Here is a 22,532-nt window from a genome sequence, read left to right as displayed (position 1 = left end):
CAACCTGGGTGGCAACTTTCAAGGATCTCTGTACATGGACACCAAGATCTCTCTGCTCATCTACACTACCAAGAATCTTACGGTTAGCCCAGTACTTTGCATTCCGGTTACCAAAGTACATCACCTCACACTTGTCCGCATTAAACTCCATTTGCTACTTCTCAGCCCAGCTCTGCAGCTTATCTATGTCTCTCTGCACCCTACAGCATCCGTCGTCACTATCCACAACTCCACCGACCTTAGTGTCGTCTGCAAATTTACTAACCCATCTTTCTACGCCCTCATCCAGGTCATTTATAAAAACAACGAACAGCAGTTGACCCAACACCGACCCTTGCGGTACACCACTAGTAACTGATCTCCAAGATGAACATTTCCCATCAACCACCACCCTCTGTCTTCTTTCAGCAAGCCAATTTCTGATCCAAACTGCTGTATGTACAATGTATGTCCGCATTTTGTACAATAGCCTACTGTGGGGAACCTTATCGAACGCCTTGCTGAAATCCATATGCACCACATCAACCGATTTACTCTCATCTGCATATCTCTGACTGTTATGGGGCTCGGCGTGTTTAATCAGAATGGGAAGGGCGAAGCCTGAAGGGATTTGAAATTAAGGATAAGAATTGCAAAATCAAGATGTTGCTGGACCATGGTAGGTCAGCGAGCCTAGGGGCAATGAGAAGGGAAGGGAACCTGCTGCTAGTTGACTCACTCAGAGGAAGTTAGAACTGCCGATGCTGGAGTCAGAGTTAATACAGTGTGGAGGTGGAGGAGCACAGCAGGCCAGGCAGCATCAGGAGCAGGAAAGTTGAATCCCGCCACGGCAGAATGGTGGAATTTGAATTCAATAAAAGTATCTGGAATTAAGAACCTAATGATGACCATGAGTCCATTGTCAGGAAAAGCCCACCTGGTCCACTGATGTCCTTTAGGGAAGGAAACTGCAATCCTTACCTGGTCTGGCTTACATGAGACTCGAGATCCACTGCAATGTGGCTGACTCTTAACTATCTTCTGGGCAATTAGGAATCGGCAATAAATCAACTTTCTTGATCCTCTGATGCTGCCTGGCCCACTGTGTTCCTCCAGCTTCAAACTGTGTTAATTGCTGCAAGTTAAGTCACAGACAGCGGAGTTTTACCAGATGGCATATTTTTATTTAATTCATTCACGGGATGAGGGCATCACTGGCTAGACCAGCATTCATTGCCTGTCCCTAATTGCCCAGTGAGTAGTTCAGAGTCAACTACGTTGCTATGGGTCTAGAGTCACATGTAGGCCCAGGCCAGGTAAGGATGGCAGTTTCCTTCCCTAAAGGACATTTGCGTTTTCCGACAGTTGACAATAGATTCATGGTCATCGTTAGATTTTTAGATTTCATATTATTATTAAATTCAAATTCCACCATTTGCCACAGCGGGATTCAAGCCAGGATCCCCAGAACAATCCATGGGGCCTCTAGATGAACAGATGGTAAGAATACCAGTCGGCTGTCACCTCCCATTATGGGTGGCAATACTCACTAATTTATCAAGGAACTGAAAGCTCCAAGTTGATCTGAAATGATGATCAGATAAACCCTGCACAATTTCGGCCTTGCTCTATGCCAGTTCTCTAATTTCTTCGGCCTGAAGGCTGTGCTTGAAACCTATGTAACCAACTCTACTCAGGTGCAATCCTAGCACTTAACTTGCATCATCTCCCCGCTCGTAACTGCCCTGCCGAGTCAATCAACCTTTAGCAAAAAATCTTTCCTGGGTTAATTTTATAACTGATAATCAAAATGAAACAAAAAAAGCCACCATTGTTTAAAGTGGGACACCCCTGCCTCTCTTTCCAGTGTCTTGGAGATTGAGTTCTCATTCTTTTAGACTTCTGAGCAATGCCATATTGAGGACAACTTTAACCCACTGGACGGTTTGTGCTGAAGCATTTTGCAGTCACATGGGAATGCTGTGTTGTCGGAGATCCGTTCCTTGGGCATAATAGTAAAGGCAAGGTTTTATCAGCTGGATGGAAAAAATAGACTCACGGTATTATTCAAGAGATGAGACGTTCTCCCAGTGTCCTGATCAACATCCCCTCCTTAACTGTGATGGCTAAAATTAGACTGACTGGTTGCCTCCTGTACTACCTGATTGGTGCAGTGCTTCCAAAATTGTCTGGGCTTGACTGGTCTTGTCTCTCTTTTTCTGTTTGTGTGAATTTACTGTTGTATTTTCCTGCAGAATAATATTTACTTTTTTTTTAGAAAAGGTCACCAATTATAACATGTTTTGGAACATGCTGAAACGATGAATTTAAAAATAGAGTACACTTTTTGTTTCTCTATGTATGTTGTGAATGTAGAAGCCTAAATTAAGTTTCTCGATGTAAGATTTTGGAGCAGTAATCGGGCAATAGGGCAGAGTTCTCTTGTGCTCATTTACGCATATGAATAAGAGCAGAAGTAAGTCATTCGGCCCATCAAGAATGCTGCACAGTTCAACAAGAATGGGTGGGCACACATTTAAGGTGAGACGGGCAAAGTTCAAAGGAGATGTGAGAGGCAAGTTTTTTGATACAGAGTGTGGTAGGAGTCTGGAATGCGCTGCCAGGGGTAGTGGTGGAGGAGGTAGATACGATATAGGTATTTAAGGGACTTTTAGAAAAGCATGCGAATATGCAAGGAATGGACGGATGTGGACTAGGAGCAGGCAGAAGGGATTAGTTTAATGTTTGGTACACCATCATGTGCTAAGGCCTCTTTCCTGTGCTGACTGTTCTATGTTCTGTGTTCTGTGCTCTAACACAGCTGGTCTACTACCCACCAAGTTCCAACAACCTTTAAGTCCTTTGCCAAACAAGAATCTGCCTATAATAAAACAAAGAACTGTGGATGCTGGAGAACTGATACAAACAAATGCGGCATCTACACACCTCTGCCTTTGAGCTGGGTCAAGGATTCTACACAGTCCCAATGGGTGGTCTACAGAGAAACAACAGTGAGACCATCAGAATACCTTGCCGTTTATTGCCTTCTAGACTCAACAGCACCTTCCAAACTTGTGGCCCATATCATCTTAAGGGCAGTAGATACTTAGCAATATCAACACCTGCAAGTTCCTCTCCAAGCCACACACTATCCTGACTTGGAATTATGTCACTGCTCCTTCAGTGTTACTGTCTCTCAGAATAAAGGGGCACCAATTTAAGACTGAGGTGAGGAGGAATTTCTTCTGTCAGAGGCTTTAGAGAACATAAGAACTAGGAGCAGGAGTAGGTCATCCAGCCCCTCGAGCCTGCCCCGCCATTTAATAAGATCATGGCTGATCTTTTTGAGACTCAGCTCCACTTACCCACCCACTCACCATAACCCTTAATTCCTTTACAGTTCAAAAATGTATCTAGCCTTGCCTTAAACACATTCAGTAAGGTAGCTTCAACCGCTTCACTAGGCAGGGTATTCCACAGATTCACAGCCCTTTGGATGAAGAAGTTCCTCCTGACCTCAGTTTTACATATGTTTCCCTTTATTTTGAGGCAATGCCCTCTAGTCCTAGTAGAAGATAGAACACGACAGCGCAGTACAGGCCCTTCAGCCCTCAATGTTCTGCCAACCTGTGAAACCAAACTGAAGCCCATCTAACCTACACTATTCCACTATTATTCAAATGTTTATCCAATGACCATTTAAATGCCCTTAAACTTGGCGAGTCTACTACTGTTGCAGGCAGGTCATTCCACACCCTTAATACTCTCTGAGTAAAGAACCTACCTCTGACATCTGTCCTCTATCTATCACCCCTCAATTTAAAGCTATGTCCCCTTGTGCTAGCCATCTCCATCCAAGGAAAAAAGCTCTCACTGTCCACCCTATCTAATCCTCTGATCATCTTGTATGTCTCTATTAAGTCACCTATTAACCTTCGTCTCTCTAACGAAAACAGCCTCAAGGCCCTCAGACTTTCCTCCTAAGACATTCCCTCCATACCAGGCAACATCCTGGTAAATCTCCTCTTCACCCTTTCCAATGCTTCCACATCCTTCCTATAATGCGGTGACCAGAACTGTACGCAATATTCCAAGTGCGGCCGCGCCAGAGTTTTGTACAGCTGCAACATGAACTCATGGCTCCGAAACGCAATCCGTAAAATCTAACACACCATATGCCTTCCTAACAACCCTATCAACCTGGATAGCAACCTTCAGGGATCTACGTACATGGACACCAAGATCTCTCTTCACATCCACACTACGAAGAATCTTACCATTAGCCCAGTACTCTGTATTCCTGTTACTCCTTCCAAAGTGAATTACCTCACACTTTTCATCATAAAACTCCATTTGTCACCTCTCAGCCCAGCTCTGTAGCTTATCCATGTCCCTCTGTAACCTGCAACATCCTTCCGCACTATCCACAACCACGCTGTCTTTAGTGGCATCTGCAAATTTACTAACCCATCCTTCTACGCCCTCATCCAGGTCATTTATAAAAATAACAAATAGCAGTGGCCCCAAACAGATCTTAGCGGTACACCACTAGTAACTAGTTTCACCTGCTAGCAGAAACAACCTCCCTGCCTCCACCTTATCTATTTCCTTCATAATCTTGTATGTTTCGGTAAGATCTCCCCTCATTCTTCTGAATTCCGATGAGTATAATCCCAGTCTACTCAGTCTCTCCTCATAATCCAACCCTCTCAACTCTGGAATCAACCAAGTCAATCTCCCGTGCACCCCCTCTAGTGCTAGTATATCTCTCCTCAGTAAGGAGACCAAAACTGCCCACAGTACTCCAGGTGTGGCATCACCAGGACCCTATACAGCTGCAGCATAGCCTCCCTGTTTTTAAACTCCATCCCTCTAGCAATGACAGACAAAATCCCATTTGCCTTTTTAATTACCTGCTGCACCTGCAATCCTACTTTTAGCGGTTCATGCACAAGGACACCCAAGTCCCTCTGCACAGCAGCATGCTGCAATTTTTTAGCATTTAAAAAATAGTCAATTTTGCTGCTATTCCTACCAAAATGGATGATCTCTCACTTATGAACATTGTACTCCATCTGCCAGACCTTTGCCCACTCAGTTAGACACCTCTGCAGACTTTCAGTGTCTTCTGAGACAGTAGGAACTGCAGATGCTGGAGAATCTGCAATAACAAGGTATAGAGCTGAATGAACACAGCAGGCCCAGCAGCATCAGAGGAGGAGGAAAGCTGATGGGCCCAGACCCTTCTTCAGAAAATGAAGAAGGGTCTAAGCCCAAAACATCAACTTTCCTCCTCCTCTGTTGCTGCCTGTCCTGCTGTGTTCATCCAGCTCTATACCTTGCTATTTCAGTGTCTTCTGCACACTTTGCTCTACTACACACCTTCGTGTCATCTGCAAATTTTGACACACCACACTTAGCCCCCAACTCCAAATCATCGATGTAAATTGTAAACAATTGCAGTCCCAACATTGATTCCTAAGGCACACCACTACCCACCTACTGCCAAGCAGAAAAACACCCATTTACCCCTACTCTTTGCTTTCTACTGGTCAACCAATCCTCTATCCATGCCAATAAATTACCTGTAATACTGTGCAACTTTATCTTATGTAGCAGCCTTTAGTGTGGTACCTTGTCGAATGCTTAAAGAGGGTCTTTGGAACTTTGTACTTTGTATATATTTAAGGCTGAAATAGATTCTTGATCAATGTCGAAAATCGAATGTTGTGGAGATAGGGCAGGAAAGTGATAATGAGGAATATCAGATCAGCCATGATCCTGTTGAATGGTGGAACAGGCTTGAGGAGCTGAATGATACAATCTTATTCCTGCTACTTCTGGTCTAATGGGAGATGGAGGGCTGTTTTATGTTTCTTTTCTTTTGAAACTTCAGTACAGGGCTGGGGCATTGAGGCAGGAGTCCTGTCCAGTATGTCTGTACGTGACATCCCTCACTCTCAGTCTGGGGTTCCCTGTGCCAATTCTTAATTTATCTGTACCCCAGACCAAAAACACAACATTGGGGAAGACAACTTTTGAAGTTGAGTTTCCATAGTTCTCCCAACTCTGCACACCCATTGCCCAGATAAAAACCTAGGCCTCCCTTGATAGAAGCATAAAAACGTAGAAACTCCAAGCAGAAGTAGGCCATTCAGCCCATCAAGCCTGCTTCTCCATTCATTACGATCCTAACTGATCACCCAACTCACAATCCTGTTTCTACCCCATACCTTTTGATCCTTTTAACACTGTATGTAATTCCAACTTGTAAACATCCAATGTTTTGACCTCAGCTGCTTTGTGTGGTAGTAAATTCTACATATATAGATAAAGCATATTTATGGCTTACTTTTAGCCTCACAATTTACTTAACTGGTTAACTAACAACTAAACACAAATTTTAAGAGAAAAATTAACCACACGTTGCATTGAAAAACACGAACAAATGAACTTCATGTTTATCGATAATATATCTCCATGTGCTGTCTTTGTTTGGGACATCCCTCAGTTACTAGTACTTTAAACCAGTGAACTGGGGGGAAGGGAAGGGGAAAATGACAGGAAGTGTAATGGGAAATAGAAAAGAAAGCAGCAGGCTACCATATGTGCAGGAGGGTTTAACTCTATGGAAGACTGTGAAAGAAGTTAAGAGGAGGGAAAACTCAGGAGATATTATTAATGGAGACGTTAGAACTCAAAAAGAAGGAATAAAACTGGCATGAGTACACTTTACTTAAATTCTCGTAGCATTTGAAACAAGGTAGATGAGTTAACAGCGTAAATCAGCGCGAATGAATATGATTCAGTAGCCATTACAGAGACATAGTTGCAGGATGGCCACAACTGGAAATTAAATATCCAGGGGTAGCAGACTAATCGGTCAGACAGACAGAAGGAAAGGTAAGTGGTGTAGTGCTGATATTTAAGGATGACATCAGGGCAGTAGTGAGAAATAATATAGGTTCTGTGGAGAATAATTTTGATCCATTTGGGTGGAAATTAGAAATTCTTAGAAGAAAATGTCACTGACAGGCGTAGACTATAGACCACCATTTAAATAACATCACACTGGGATGGGTAATAAACAAAGGAATAACTAATGCCTATAAGAATGGTAGGGCAATTATCATGGAGGATTTCAATCTACATGTTGATTGGTTGAACCAGGTCAGTCAAGGCAACTTTGAGGAGGAATTCATTGAATTAGCCATGACAGTTTTCTTGAACAGTGTGTAATGGAACTGACAGGGGAGCTAGCTATCCTAGATCTGGTCCTGTGTAATGAGACAGGAATAATTAAAGACTAATAATCTCATAGTTAGGGATCCTCTTGGAAGGAGTGATCACAGTGTGGTTGAATTTAGAATACAGATGGAAAGTGAGAAGATAAAATCCAATACCAGGATCCTGTGCTTAAACAAAGGAGACTACAATAGGGTGAGGGAAGAATTGGCTAAAATAGAGTGGAAGCAAAGACTTTATGGCGGGGCAGTTGAGGAACAGTGGAGGACTTTCAAAACAATTTTTCAAAGTGCTCAGCAAAAGTATATACCAGGGAAAAGGAAAGACTGTAGAAAAAGTCAGCTATGGGTGTCTAAGGAAATAAGGGAGGCTATTAAATTGAAAGATAAGACATACAAAGTGGCAAAGACCAGTGGGAAAATAGAAGATTGGGAAAACTTTAAACATCCACAATAAGCCACAACAAAAGGTACAGAGAAAAGTAAGATAGGTTAAGAGAGTAAACTACCTCAGAATATAAAAACAGACAGCAAATATTTCTATAAATATATAAAGCAAAAAAGAATGTCTAAGGTAAATATTGGCCCTTTATCGGATGAGAGGAGGAATTTAATAATCGAAAATGGGGAAATATTTGGAGCATTGAACATGTATTTTTTGTCAATCCTCACGGTAGAAGGCACAAGTAACCAGTAATTGATGGCAAAGTGACTAAGGTAGTTGAGGACCTAAACAGGATCATTATCATGAAAGACGGTAGTGTTGGGCAAGCTAATGGAGCTAAAGGTAGACAAGTCTCCTGGCCCTGATAGAATGCATCTCAGAGTGCTAAAAGAGATGGCGGGAGAAATAACAAATGCAGTTGTGGTAATTTTCCAAAATTTGCTAGACTCTGCGGCAGTTCCAGCAGATTGGAAAACAGCAAATGTGATGCAACTGTTTAAAAGAGCAGGCAGACAGAAGATGAGGAATTATAGGCTGGTTAGCTTAACTTCTGTAGGAGAACATGTTTGAATCTATCATCAAGGAAGAAATTGCAAGGCACCTCGACAGAAATTGTCCTTTGGGCAGATGCAGCATGGGCTCATGAAGGACAGGTCATGTTTAATTAAGTTACTGGAATTGTATGAAGACACTATGAGTGTGGTGGACAATGGGGGCCCAGTAGATGTGGTGTATCTGGATTTCCAAAAGGCATTCAACAAGGTGCTGCACAAAAGGCTGTTGCATAAGATAAAGGTGCATGGCATTATGGACAATGTATTGGCATGGACAGAGGATTAATCAAGTAACAGGAAGCAAAGAGTACGGATAGATGAGTGCTTTTCTGGTTGACAATCATTGACTAGTGGTGTGCCTGAAGGATCAGTTTTGGGACTGCAAATGTTTATACTTTGGAGTTGGGGAACACTTATAGTGTGTCAAAGGTTGTGGATGACACTGAGATGAGTGGGGAGCAAAGTTTGCAGAGGACTTTGAAAGTTTGCCGAGGGATATAGATAATGTTTGGCAGATGGAGTACAATGTTGATAAATGTGAAGTCATCCATTTTGGCCCAAATAACATTAAAAAGGACTCTTATTTGAACAATAAAAAATTACAGCATGCTGCTATGCAGAGGGACCTGGGTGTACTTTTGTGTGAATCACAGGAGGTTGATTTGCAGATGCAGCAGGTAATGAAGAATGCAAATGGAATATTGTCCTTCATTGCTAGACGAATTGAGTTTTAAGGCAGGGAGGTTATGTTCCTGATGAGGGTCTAGGCCTGAAACATCAGCTTTTGTGCTCCTAAGATGCTGCTTGGCATGCTGTGTTCATCCAGCACTACACATTGTTATCTAGGTTATGTTACAGCTGTATAGGGTGTTGGTAGGCCACACCTGGAGTACTGTGTACAGTTTTGGTCTCCTTACTTGGGAAAGGGTGTACTGGCACTGGAGGAGGTGCAGAGGAGATTCACTAGATTGATTTCCGAGTTGAAAGGATTGGCGTATGAACTGGAATTATGTTCTTTGGAACTTAGAAGAATGATGAACAGATCTTATAGAAACATATAAAATTATGAAGGGAATAGAAAACATAGAAGCAAGGAAGTTGTTTCCACTGGTGGGTTAAAGTAGAACAAGATGGCATAGCCTCAAAATAAGGGGAAGGAAATTTAGGACTGATTAAAGGAGGAACTTCTTCACCCAAAGGGCTGTGAATCTGTGGAATTCCCTGCCCAGTGAAGCAGTTGAGGCTTCCTCAGTGAATGCTTTTAAAGCTAAGATAGAACGTTAACTCTGTTTTTTCCTCCACAGATGCTGCCAGACCTGCTGAGCTTTTCCAGTAACTTTGTTTTTGTTCCTGATTTACAGCATCTGCAGTTCTTTTGGTTTTATTAAGGAGTTAAGGATTACAGTGAGAGGGTGCACAAGTAGAGCTGAGGCCACAAAAAGATCAGCCATGATCTTATTGAATGGTGGAGTGGGTTCGAAGGACCAGATGGCCCACTCCTGCTCCTGGGTCTTATGTTCTTTACATTCTAATGGTGTCTGCACCTTTCTTTCCTCCCAATAGGCTGTTCTGTTCTGGCTCAGATACTGTGTTTAAAACTGCTCCTCGCTTTCTCCTCATGCGGTCTGCTACTGCCAACACTCATGCTGGCTAAATTGACCACTCTCTGTCCTGCTTTGATCTTATCAAAACCATTGTGAGCATTAAAGATAAACAGTAGAACCAAGCTTCAGAATCATCGGGCGATTACAGCATGGAAGTAGGCCATTCAGCCTATCATAAGCATGCCAGCTTTCACTCCCTTGCCTTTACCCTCCTCATGAAGGCAATGCTGCATGGTGTTCTCACAAGACTACTAATTCAGAAACTCAGCTAATGTTCTAGTATCGGAGTTTGAATCCCGCCATAATAGATGTGGGATCTGAGTTCAATAAAGAATCTGGAATTAAGAGCCTAATGAAGGCCATGAATCCATTCCTTATTGTTGGGAAAAACCCACCTGGTTCACTAATGTCCTTTAGGGAAAGAAACTGCCATCCTTACCTGGCCTGACCAACGTGTGACCCACAGCAATATGTTTGATTCTTAAGCGCTCCCTGAGCAATTAAGGTTGGTAATAAATACCGACCGACCCACATCCCATGAGTGAATAAAATAAAAAGCCTGCAGCCGAGAAAATTGTTTTTCTCTCAGTACATCCTGATTTTCTGATGAAGCCCATGAGTGAACCTGTTTCTACCAGCCTCCCAGGCAATGCAGCACAGATCCCGACCAGATCTTTTCCTGTGTGTTACCCTTTCTTCCTTTACCATTGACCCAATTGATCAAGACCGCTTTGTAATCTTAGATAACCTTATTCATGTCCGCCATAACACTGACCTTGTTATCATTCGCAAAGTTTGTAACCGTGCCTTGTAAATTGTCATCCAAATTGTTTGTAGAAATAACCAACAAAAGAGGGCCCTGTGAAATACCACTGGTCACAGGCCTCCAGTCTGACAAACAACCCTTCACCACTGCCCTCTGTCTCCTACTGTCAAATCAATCTTGTATCCAATTGGCGAGCCGTTCTTGAATCTCATGTGATCTAGCCTTACTAATTAGTTGATCTCGCGGTATGTGTCAAAGGCAAGTCACAGGTGGCATGTTCTTTAGAACAATATTTTCAGTTTCTTCCCCGTGGGGAACTGAAAACAAGAATGATATGGCGCTGTGTTCCTGGTTCTCTCCAGCTCATGGAATCTTAGACTGTAGTCACCTGTCCTTCATGAATTATGCTAAACACACATCAACAGGAAGGAACACAACATTCATAACATGCAGCTTATCTGATATCATCACACTAGTGAATGCTCACCTCCTTAGCAACTGTAGCCACGCTGATACTTTAAGGGACACCAATGTACATGATTTACGACAACAATTGGCAAAATGTCCCAATGCACTTCAGCAAATCACTATCAGGGTAAATATGACACTGAAATAAGGAATTGTTAGAAACAGTAACCAAACGCTTAGTCACATGGCTAAGTTTCAACAAGTGTCTTAAGGAAGGAGAAAGTGATTTTGAGGTGGAATCCCAAACTTAGGATCGAGACAGCAGAAACCAAGGCTGCCAATAGCAGCAAAATAAATTGAGTTTGAGCTGGAAGTGAGAATTAGACCAATAAGAAAAGTCCAGGAAGAGTTAGGATCATTGGAAAAGGAATAGGCCACTCAACCCCTCAAGCTGCTCAACCATTCAACAAGACCATGCTTATCTGTGGCCTAACTCTATATATCTGCCTTGGGCTCAAATCCCTTGATACCCTCGCTTCATAAAATTTGTCGACCAAAGTTTGAATTCAACAATTGAATCAGCATTAACTGCTGTTAGAGGAAAGAGTTCCACTTTTCACTGCACCTTGTGTGTAGAAGTGCTTTCTAACATCTCTCCCGAATGGCCTGGCCCTAATTCTTAGACGATGTTGTAGGACTGAGCAATTTTATAGAATTGGGAAAGAGGAGGTCTTAGAAGGATTTGGAAAAGACAGTGAAAATTTTGAAAGAAATGCCTTTTGTGATGTCAAGTTTATTTTCCACATTTGTCGTTGTTGATTTTTGTGCATATTGCTGGGGCTGTAGCACTGAAACAGGACCCATCAGAATTTTGTTTCACGTGCCTGGATAACTCTCACAATGTGCTACATTGTGGTCCATTAAAGATCTCGAGGACTATGATGGTGAGCTGCATTTAGAACTTGACCAGTAGAGACACCTCCTCACGGAGATCTGAAACAAGTTGATACGAAGAGATAACAAGATGTAGAGCTGGATGAACACAGCAGGCCAAGCAGCATCAGAGGAGCAGGAAGGCTGCTTGGCCTGCTGTGTTCATCCAGCTCTACACCTTGTTATCGCAGATTCTCCAGCATCTGCAGCTCCTACTATCTCTGAAACAACTTGATAGGAATCCTGACTTACACTGTGAAAGGACACAGCGCCTGTTTTTAGTAGCTGCCAGATTCCCAAAATAGTATGTGATGTTTTTCAGCTGTTGGTCAGCTCCAAATTTATTGCATCCCCAAAATCCAGAAAACAAAGTCTAAAGTTTACCTTCACATCCATGTGTAGAGTAGCCTGACGGTAGATTAGAGTCATAGAGATGTACAGCATGAAAATTGACCCTTCGACCCATCACTACCCCCTGTCTCCTGGCATCAAGCAAATTTTGGACCTAATGGACAAACTCTCCCTGAATCCCAGATAACAAAGTGTGAAGCTGGATGAACACAGCAGGCCAAGCAGCATCTCAGGAGCACAAAAGCTCACGTTTCGGGCCTAGACCCTTCATCAGAGATCTGAATCCCTATGATTTAACTTTACTATTCAGTCTACCATGTAGAACCTTGTCAATTAGCAGGGTTCACAGAAGAATGAAGGGAGATAATGATGTAATAGTAACATCAATGTGCTAGCAATCAAGTAGGCACAGCTAATGTTCCAGGGGCATGGGTTCAAATCCCACTGTCACAAATGGTGATCTTTGAATTCAATAAAATAAAATGATGGTTTTAAATTAGGGAAGGAAGTCTGCTGTCTTTACCTGGTCTAGCCTAAATTTGATTCCAGAACCAAAGCAATGTCAACAACAAAAACAGAAGTTGCTGGAAAAGCTGAGCAGGCCTGGCAGCATCTGTGAAGAAAAAGTCAGAGTTAATGTTCCAAGTCAAAGAGTCCTACAGCATGGAGGCAGGGCCTTCGGCCCAAACAGGTCCATACCAAGTTCTGAGGAAGGTCACTGGACCTGAAACATTAACCATGATTTTAACTTCACAGATGCTGCCAGACTTGTTGAGCTTTTCTACCAACTTCCGTTTTGTTCCTGATTTACAGCATCTGCAGTTCTTTCGGTTTCCAAAGCAATGTGTTTGAATCTCGCTCCAGTTAGCAATAGACAATAAATGCTGGCCCAGCCAGAGATGCCCACATCTCATGAATAAATAAAAAAAGATCCAAACCAATACAGAGATAATGGGAACTGCAGATGCTGGAGATTCCAAGATAATAAAATGTGAGGCTGGATGAACACAGCAGGCCAAGCAGCATCTCAGGAGCACAAAAGCTGACATTTCGGGCCTAGACCCTTCCCAAAACCAGTCCAACCTGTCTCTGCCACCCTAACCGGTTCTTCCTCTCACCCATCCCTTCCTCCCACCCCAAGCCGCACCCCCCGCTACCTACTAACCTCATCCCACCTCCTTGACCTGTCCGTCTTCCCTGGACTGACCTATCCCCTCCCTACCTCCCCACCTACACTCTCTCCACCTATCTTCTTTACTCTCCATCTTCGGTCCGCCTCCCCCTCTCTCCCTATTTATTCCAGAACCCTCACCCCATCCCCCTCTCTGATGAAGGGTCTAGGCCTGAAACGTCAGCTTTTGTGCTCCTGAGATGCTGCTTGGCCTGCTGTGTTCATCCAGCCTCACATTTTATTATCCAAACCAATACACATTGCACAAGGGCTGTATAGCATGTCTCAAACTATCAAGCTTTGGGTCATGTAGAGATTAATAATTCATTTTGTTTTACCTTGTGCCACATTATCTCAATGCCAGAATTGATTTCTTTTTATTTTGTTCATTATTAATCACTGTATGACAGGAAACATTTTACAAATAAACAAGAATACTGGTCTACTGAGGAGAAATTCATGTTTTATCAATTAAAATACAATCAGTCCCAGCAGACAGCACTGTTGATGTGGGTCGAATGGTATTTGAACTATGCTTGGGCTATTGGTGCATGCATTATATTCAATCCCAGCTGGATTAGATCTGGGCACGGCGCTTTAGGAAGGATGTGAAGAGGTTTATCCAAATGTTTATGGGGATTACAGTCACTCCACAGACCAGGAGAAGCTATAGTTATTGTCTTTGGAGCAGAGAGGTTTGAGAGGGAAAGTAAAACTGAAAGAACTGTGTGGATGCTGGAATTCAGAAACAGGAATCAGGCACATCAGAGATAACAAAGTGTGGAGCTGGATGAACACAGCAGGCCAAGCAGCATCTTCACCATCATCCCGATGAAGGGTCTAGGCCCGAAACGTCAGCTTTCCTGCTCCTGAGATGCTGCTTTGCCTGCTGTGTTCATCCAGCTCTACACTTTGTTATCTCAGATTCTCCTGCATCTGCAGTTCCTATCATCAGGCACATTAGCAACATTTAAGGTGTATCTGGATAGACACATGAATGTGAGGTAAACAGAAGGATAGAAACCACGTATGTGCAATAAATACTGGGTTTAAATAACGTTTAGGAATTGAAGCAGGCTTGGTGGGCCGAAGGGCCTGCTCCTGTGCTGTATCGTAGTGAAAGGTGGAGTAAGCTGGAAGGGCTGATTGACCTTCTGCTGCTCCTAATTTTGCATGCTCACAGAAAACTTACACAAATTAGTGAACCTAATGACTTTGTTAAAATTCATTTTTATTAATTTAAAATCAGGTTACTCATATGCTGGACGAGACACTAATTTTTGTGATAAGCCCATTTTCAGCTTAATTAATATAATTCATTAGAGTTACCAGTCTTAAATGCATCAAGTATTATTTTTTTCAGAAAACTGAAAGATCTGTGGATGCTGGAAATCAGAAACAAAAGAACCGAAATTTCTGAAGAAGGGTCTAGGCCCGAAACGTCAGCCTTCCTGCTCCTATGATGCTGCTTGGCCTGCTGTGTTCATCCAGCTCTATACCTTGTTATCTCTATAGCAGGTCTGGAAAAACTCAGCAGGTCTGGCAGCATCTGTGCAGAGAAATCAAAGTTAACGTTTCGGGTCACAAAATCATAGCATCCTACAAGATGGAGACAGGTCCATCGGCCCAAACTGCTCCATGCTGACAACCATGCCCATCCACACTCACCCCATTTCCCTGCACTTGGCCAGAATCGTTCTAAACCTTTCCTATCCATGTATTCGTCCAAATGCATTGTAAATGTTGTTAACATGTCAAACAAAGATCTGCTTAAAATAGAGTGTAGGCCGATTAAGCAGTGCAAATGTCATGGAAACAAAAGCCAAAGTGATGATGAAACCAAAGCATTATGGATGCTGGAGATCTGAAATAACAACAGAAACTCAGCAGGCCCGGCAAAATCTGTGGGTAGAGAAACAGAGTTAATGTTTTAAGGCCAATAAGACTCTTTATCAGAACTGTTATGAAGAAATATCGAAGCTGAAAAGATATGAGGAGGAGGAGGAGGAGGCTATTCAGCCCTTCAAGCCTGCTCCACCATTCTTCACGATCCCTAATTGCCCAAAGAGCAGTTAAGAATCAACTCCATTACTGTGAAGAACATTTAGGCCAGATCAGTTAAGGATAGCAGATTTCCTTCCCTAAAGGACATTAGTGAGTTTTTCCAGCTATTGACAATGGATTGATGGTTATCATTAAGGCCTTAATCCCAGATTCTTCGTTGAATTCAAATTCCACCATCTGTCAATGTGGGAGTTGAACCTAGGGCCTCAGGACATAAGCTGAGTTTCTAGATTAATATCTACTGAGTGTTGTGTTTTTAAAGGAAAGCCATGGGTAAGATGTGGGACAGGGACATGTTAGGGGCTTGGAGGAAGTTAATGAGGTAACTGGTAAGATACAGTGACAGATCTCACTAGACTTCACGTTAAGAAACTGGAACGTGGCCAAAAGCAAATGATCTGATTCAGCCCCAAATGACCACTGTCAAATGTTGTAAGCATCCATCTCAATTACTAAAGCACACTAAGTAAGGAAATCTGCTATCGTTATCTACTCTAGTCTCTACGGAACTCCAGATTGTCCTGCCCTCCGAAATTCCCTTAGCAAGGTACTCAGTTCAGGGACAATTAGGGATAGGCAACAAAAGCTGCCCTTACCCACAAAGGACACATTCTATGAAAGTAAAAAACTGAAAATCTGTGGGTTTTTTTGGTGGTCTATGGGTCTTTGGTTGTCTCATATGTTGTGTAAAAGGTAGACTTGGTCTAATGTCTCATTATCACAAACATTATATCACTTCACAGCAATCTCTCAGCGCAATTTGATGTGTCAATTTAAGCAAGTGATCAAGCCCCACAGCGGAACTTGAATCCCAGACCGACTGAATCTGAGTGATACAGCTGAAAGAATTTCAGGATTGAACTTTAGCTAGTTTCAGTTGATATTTCCTGCAGAAATTCCGTTAGGCAACATGAAATATCAAGGAACTTCAGCTGTAAATTAGATTAATTGAAAATCAAGCTAACTGCTAATCTTTTGCCCCAAATTTTAAAAATTCATGCTAGGAAGTGTTCTGGCCACAACAACTGTTCATGGTCTCATATTCACCCATTTGCAGCCTTTGAAGAGGCTTCTAAATTAGTTATCTTAGGAGCAAGAACATTAACAAACACAATTTGATCATTTTTACCATTAGATAAAAGGTTATGAGGAGGGTGGGTAGGAAAATTGAGTTATGGATACAATCAAATTGGCCATGATCTGATTGAATAATAATTGATATATTGACTTCTGCGTACAGAAGATTTACGCAGATGTTAAACAGCACAAAAAAAACGTTGTTGGAAAAGCTCAGCAGGTCTGGCAGTATCCGTGGAGAGAAATCAGAGTTAACGTTTCAGGTCTGGTGATACTTCAGCAGAACTGATGGTAGCTAGCTGATGGTAGCAGGTTGTTATTCATGCAGAAGATGGAATGGAGGAAGTGGGAAGAGTAAATTTTGGTGGAGATAGAGTCAAAAGAGTGAGAACAACAGTTGGACAAACTAAGGAAAGGGTAAAGATCAGCTTTGGAGAATAAATATCTGCTAATGGAGAGTATTAGTAGCTGGCAATAGGTGATCTGGGGTAGCAGCCCATGTGATGACAAGGCCGGGTGTGTGTGGGGGGGTGTAAAGACATGGGAGAAGGAGCTCGGACTTAAATTTGTTGAATTTGATACTGAGTCCAGGAGGCTGTAGGGTTCCCATGTGGAAAATGAGATGCTGGACACAGGTCAAGAGTGAGCTGTGGATCTCAGAATGTGGTGAGAACAGATGTATGAGGAACATTGAACGTCACAGAGGTACCTGTGATCTTGGGTAGAATTTTTTTTTCCTTAAAAGCCAGCAATCTTCAGCCTGATTGTGTTGGTTTATTTTACATTTGGCAATAAATCAATTAATTTGAAATGAATATAAATTAATTCAGGAAATTGACATAATGCTGAGTGCAATTTGACGCAGAAGAACTGATTCCATCCACAGTGGCTAATCTAACGCTTTATAGCTCTAAATAGTTTGTACCCCAACAAGAACATGCATTTGCATAGCATCTTTCCCATAGTAAAACATCCCAAGATTCTACAGAGCAATTTTATCAGACAACATTTGACACCAAGCTATTAAACATGAAGAGAGACAAGCAGAATCTGGTCAAAGATGCCAGATTTAAGAACAGTCTTAAGCATAGAAAAAGAGGAGTCTTATTAAGAGGGAATTTAAGAGCTTGGGGCCTAAGCTGGACCAAAGCTGAAGCTATGGTTGTTGATGGTAGAGCAAAGGAGATGAAGGATTCACAGGAGTACAGAACTCCTTTACATTGTTGGTCTAAGTTTTTTTTAGCTTTGAGAAGTGGAGCACAACAGTAATTCAGTTTTCAGGGACAGGAGCTTGATGTGCACGTGTGAGCATGCACTTCAGGCAGTATCTAGGCATGGCAGCATACTTAAGTGGAGACTGGCACCTGTCCACTATTGTTCCAAAGCATTTCGTGAATCAGTCAGACTTCGGTATAATTAAAGTTTATTTCCTTATCTGGCTATTCCAGCACACTTCATGGAGTACCAGACAGGTCAATAATGCTTTTGAAACAAATACATCAATCAATCTTTCACACACAGGCCAAACTTATACAATGAGTCTTAAAGAATGAAATTCCAATAAAGAATGTTGGTTTGCAGAGTGCAGCGTGTGAGTTGAAAAAAGGAGTAGTCAGTCCCAGGCCCTGATACCTGCTCTGCAGGGCACAGTAAAAAGCCAACGGTTTAGTTTGAAGAACAAACAGTTTTCTCCATTTCAACAAAAGAAAAAGACGGATCTCATTCATGTTCGTAGGATTGCACTGTGCAAAAAGTGGCTGCCATGCTTGGGCTACAGAACAATTGTCCTGCAGCTCAGAACAATCTGCTGTTTCTGACTTGTGGGCAAGGTCAGAAATCACACAACACCAAGTTACAGTCCAGCAAGTTTATTTGAAAACACAAGCTTTCGGGATGTAGCCCTCGAGGGGGTTTCTGACCTTGATTACTTGGGTCCAACTTTGGCATCTCCACATCTGAAATGTGGTAACATTGCAGAACCTTATTGTCACATTTTGAGATGTCTTGGTTTATTTTTAAGGACAGGATTAAGCATCACAATGGACTCAAAACGTTTCTGTTTCTCTCCCCGATGTTGTCAGTCCTGCTGAGTTTCTCTGTGCTGGTTTCAGGCTTTCCAGCATACATTTGTGTTTCAATATGATTTTTAATACAATAACTGAAAACAGTTTACCCAGAGAATGACAGGGAAGCTCACTGTCTTCCTTATCTTGTAACATCACATGAGGATAAATTGCGTTGATTAAATGAAATTAAATGCTCAAAGCTGATTTTTTTGTATGTTTACTTTTTTTACATTAATCATTGACATATTCTGTGAATGAAAGTTAAAAATCAGATAATGCATTGTTGTTTGTGGGACTTTGTTGTGCACAAATTGATTGTTGCATTTCAACAAATTGCCTTAATTCACTTTTACCATAATAAAACATTTAATGCATTTAGCAGAAGTTCTATTAAACAGTTACCACTGAGCCACACAAGCAGGTATTAGGACAGGTGAGAAAAATCTTGTCAATTGTAAAGATTTAAAGCAGTACCTTCAAGAAGGAGAAAGAGACAGAAGTAGAGAGGTTAAGGTTTAACCAAAGGCAAAATACTGCAATTCCTGGAAATCTGAAAAAAAAGACAGAATGCTGGAGAAACTCAGCAGAATTTGGGTGGCACGGTGGCTCAGTGGTGAGCACTGCTGCCACACAGCGTCAGGGACCCAGGTCCAATACCAGTCTCAGGCAAGTGTCTGTCTGGAATTTGCACGTTTTCACCATGTCTGTGTGGGTTTCCTCCAGATGCTCTGATTTCCTCCCAGCTCTATAGGCTTGGTGGATTAGCCATGTGAAATGCAGGGTTACAGGGATAGGATGGGGGTTGTGGATCATGGTGAAATCTTGTTCGGAGGGTTGATGAGGATTCAGTGGGCCCAATGGCCTGCTTCTACACTATAGGGATTCTATGATCTGACTGCATCTGTGCAGAGAGAAAAACAGTTAATATTTCAAGCCTAATAAAGTGTGAAGCTGGATGAACACAGTAGGCCAAGCAGCATCTCAGGAGCTCCTGAGATGCTGCTTGGCCTGCTGTGTTCATCCAGCTTCACACTTTATTATCTTGGATTCTCCAGCATCTGCAGTTCCCATTATCTCTGATACAATATTTCAAGCCTCGTGTGTTCTGAAAAGCTGTCATAACAGACTTGAAACATTAACTCTGTTTCTGTTTCCACAGGTGCTGCCAGACCTGTTGAATTTTTCCAGCTTTCTCTGTACTTATTTTAGCCTAGAGCCTATTCTGTGCTCCTCAACCACTGAAACAAGGCTCAACCACTCAGACAGATCAACTCTGCTTACAACTAAATATCTCTTTTACTCAACCAGGTTATGTTTTAGTCCAGTAAGTCGGCTGGAACCAATATTTAGGTACAGGTAATATTGTACAAGTATTTATTTACAGAACTGATTGAATGATTTCTCGCTTCATTCCTAACACTGTATACACTATGATGATATGATTAATATTAGCTCAGTTGGTTGGATGGCTGGTTTGCAATGCAGAGTGATGTCTACAGTGTGGGTTTAAATCTCTGCAGGAGCTGAGGTTAACACAAAGAAATGCCCCTTCTTGACCTCTCACCTGGCTTGAGGCAAGGCGACCCTTAGGTTAAGCCCCATCACCGGTTGTTTCTCTCTTATAAGAGAGCAGCTGTTTTGTCCTCCAGGTCTCTGATGACTTTGTACAATTAAGAGACTCCCTTTTTTCCTCATTAAATTAGAAATAGAGTTCAATCAAAATTTCAAACCAGTTTAAATCCAAAGTCTTCATATTTGAGGCACAGCAATACATGATGAGGTGCTCTTCTTCTTAGACCTAAACAATTCCTATTGCAGTAAAATCTTGCATTATATTCAATGTTTCAAAGTGGCACCGGAGTGTAGCAACACTTTGCACATAACACACTTTTTAACTGTATTTTTATGTACATGGGGCAATAAATCTAAATCTAATTTCATTGCACATAGAGTCAGAGAATGGTCACACAGCCAAAGGACTCTTATACAGGTTCTCACACAAATCCCTCTTTAAATGCACGATCGAACCTGCACCCACCTCACTCTCAGGCAGTATGTTGCAGAACCAAACCATTCACTGCAGTTCCTTTGGCGAAAACAGTTCATGATATGCATTCCACCCAGTTTAATTTTTGTGATTTCCTTTCCTGTCAGCATTTGTTTGAAGTCATTTTACAAACTACTGGCTCACATTTTTATGGAGGGCACATTATCCCACAATAAACGATTATTAACGTCATATTCAGTGATGTGCTGTTCTGCGGAGTCTCACCCTGCAAATATATTCCAATATCCACTGTCTCCAGAACAGCTGGTCTTGCAGCAACATGGAAAGCAAAGTGGAATTTTGCCCCAAACTATGTGCCCTCCAACCATCCAGAGTGAGTTCTTTGCATGCATCATACATATCTGGGTGATTGTCAACTGTAAACTCGTTGATCAGATAATGTTTTATGGAGTGGTTATCAATTCCCACATACTTCTTTTCACAAGGTGCATTTCTGAAGGGGCTTCAGTTGCAACATTCACAACTATGACACTCATACATTCACACATCTCTGAACACGCCATTGGCAAAGTCCCCTCCATCTGGGGAACCCAGTCATCCAAAAAAATAATTTTGCCACGGGTTTTGTTAAGGGGATAACATAATGACCTGAGTGAGTTTTAAAATGCAAAAGGAGACTGATTTTCCAAAAATAGCTGCCTTATCGTGTTTGAATGTCAAGTTTTATTTGTGCCTTAGAAGGATTAATCAAAAATACCATCTGCAACTCAGTAGAAATTATGTCAGCGCTGATAGCACAGCTCACTCCAGCTACTGTACATGGGATTGTAGCTGTTTCTCATTACCTTGACATACTGTCATCATTAAATCTACATCAAGTATTTTTATATTCTTTAAGCTTTTGTTACACTTCACTACTTAATGAATTAAGACAAGATTTTAACGACACTTCCTTATCCTGTTAAAATGGAAACATGAAACAACAGGAGCAGGAATAGATCATTCAGCCCTTCGAACTTGCTCTGCCATATAATATGATCACGGCTGTTCCTCTACCCTAACGCCAAGCTTTTTGCTTTCCCTTTATAATCTGAAAATGTCTCTATCGCTTTTTTGAATATATCCAGCAGCTTGGCCTTCACAACCTTCTGTGGTGGAGAATTTGACTGGTTCACGACTGTTTGAGTGAATAGATCTTTCCTTATCTGAGTATCAAATGGTCTACCCTGTTTCCTAAGGCAGTGACCTCTGGTTCTGGACTCCTCAAACAGGGTGAACAGCCTCCCTGTGTCAAGTTTCTCCAGCCCTGTTTGTAGATTTCAATCCGATCCCCTTCCACCCCATCTTCCTAAATTCGAGTGAACACATAGAAACAGGACTAAGCCATTCATCCCCTCAAGCCTATTCCATCATTCAATGAGATCATACTTGTCATTGGTATTTTGTATATTACCTCAGTTTTGGGTATGAGATCCTTTACATTCATTAGTAGCGGTCGCAGGGCGGTTGTCAGTTTGTGGGCTACTCTGATACAGAAGAGTCTGAGTAGTCTTGCGGTCATCTCTGAAATGTCCGTGATGTATGATAAGACAGTTCAGAGATGACCACAGAGAAACACTACATAGGGCAAACTGGAAGAAAACTGGCAATATGGATACATGAGCACCAACTAGCCACCAAGCAACACCACCTATTCTCACTTGTCTCACTACACACGGACAACGAAGGACACAAATTCGACTAGGCCAACACATCGATAATCGCACAAGCCAAATAGAGACATGCCAGGGAATCCCTGGAGGCCTGGTATTCCAACCGGAACTCTATCGGCAAACACATCAGATTAAACCCTGTGTACAAAC

The 22,532-nt window shown here is 42.1% G+C and overlaps 1 protein-coding gene across 3 annotated transcripts in view; it reads right to left on the bottom strand.

Moving 5' to 3' along the window:
- The window catches only part of slc4a11 (solute carrier family 4 member 11), a 212,498-nt gene that overhangs the window by 177,625 nt on the left and 12,341 nt on the right, over positions 1-22,532 (bottom strand). Inside the window, exon 1 of one of the 3 annotated variants that reach the window (XM_059651624.1) lies at positions 961-1,065. The exons of the other annotated variants lie outside the window; for them this stretch is intronic. The gene's annotated coding sequence lies outside the window, so the exon portion shown is untranslated. Of the gene's footprint in view, positions 1-960; positions 1,066-22,532 lie in introns of those variants that run through there. 3 annotated transcript variants of the gene reach the window in all.

The sequence above is a fragment of the Stegostoma tigrinum genome, chromosome 1 (genome assembly GCF_030684315.1).
Source record: "Stegostoma tigrinum isolate sSteTig4 chromosome 1, sSteTig4.hap1, whole genome shotgun sequence".
Lineage (NCBI taxonomy): Eukaryota > Metazoa > Chordata > Chondrichthyes > Orectolobiformes > Stegostomatidae > Stegostoma > Stegostoma tigrinum.
This window is presented reverse-complemented; position numbering and strand designations above follow the sequence as displayed.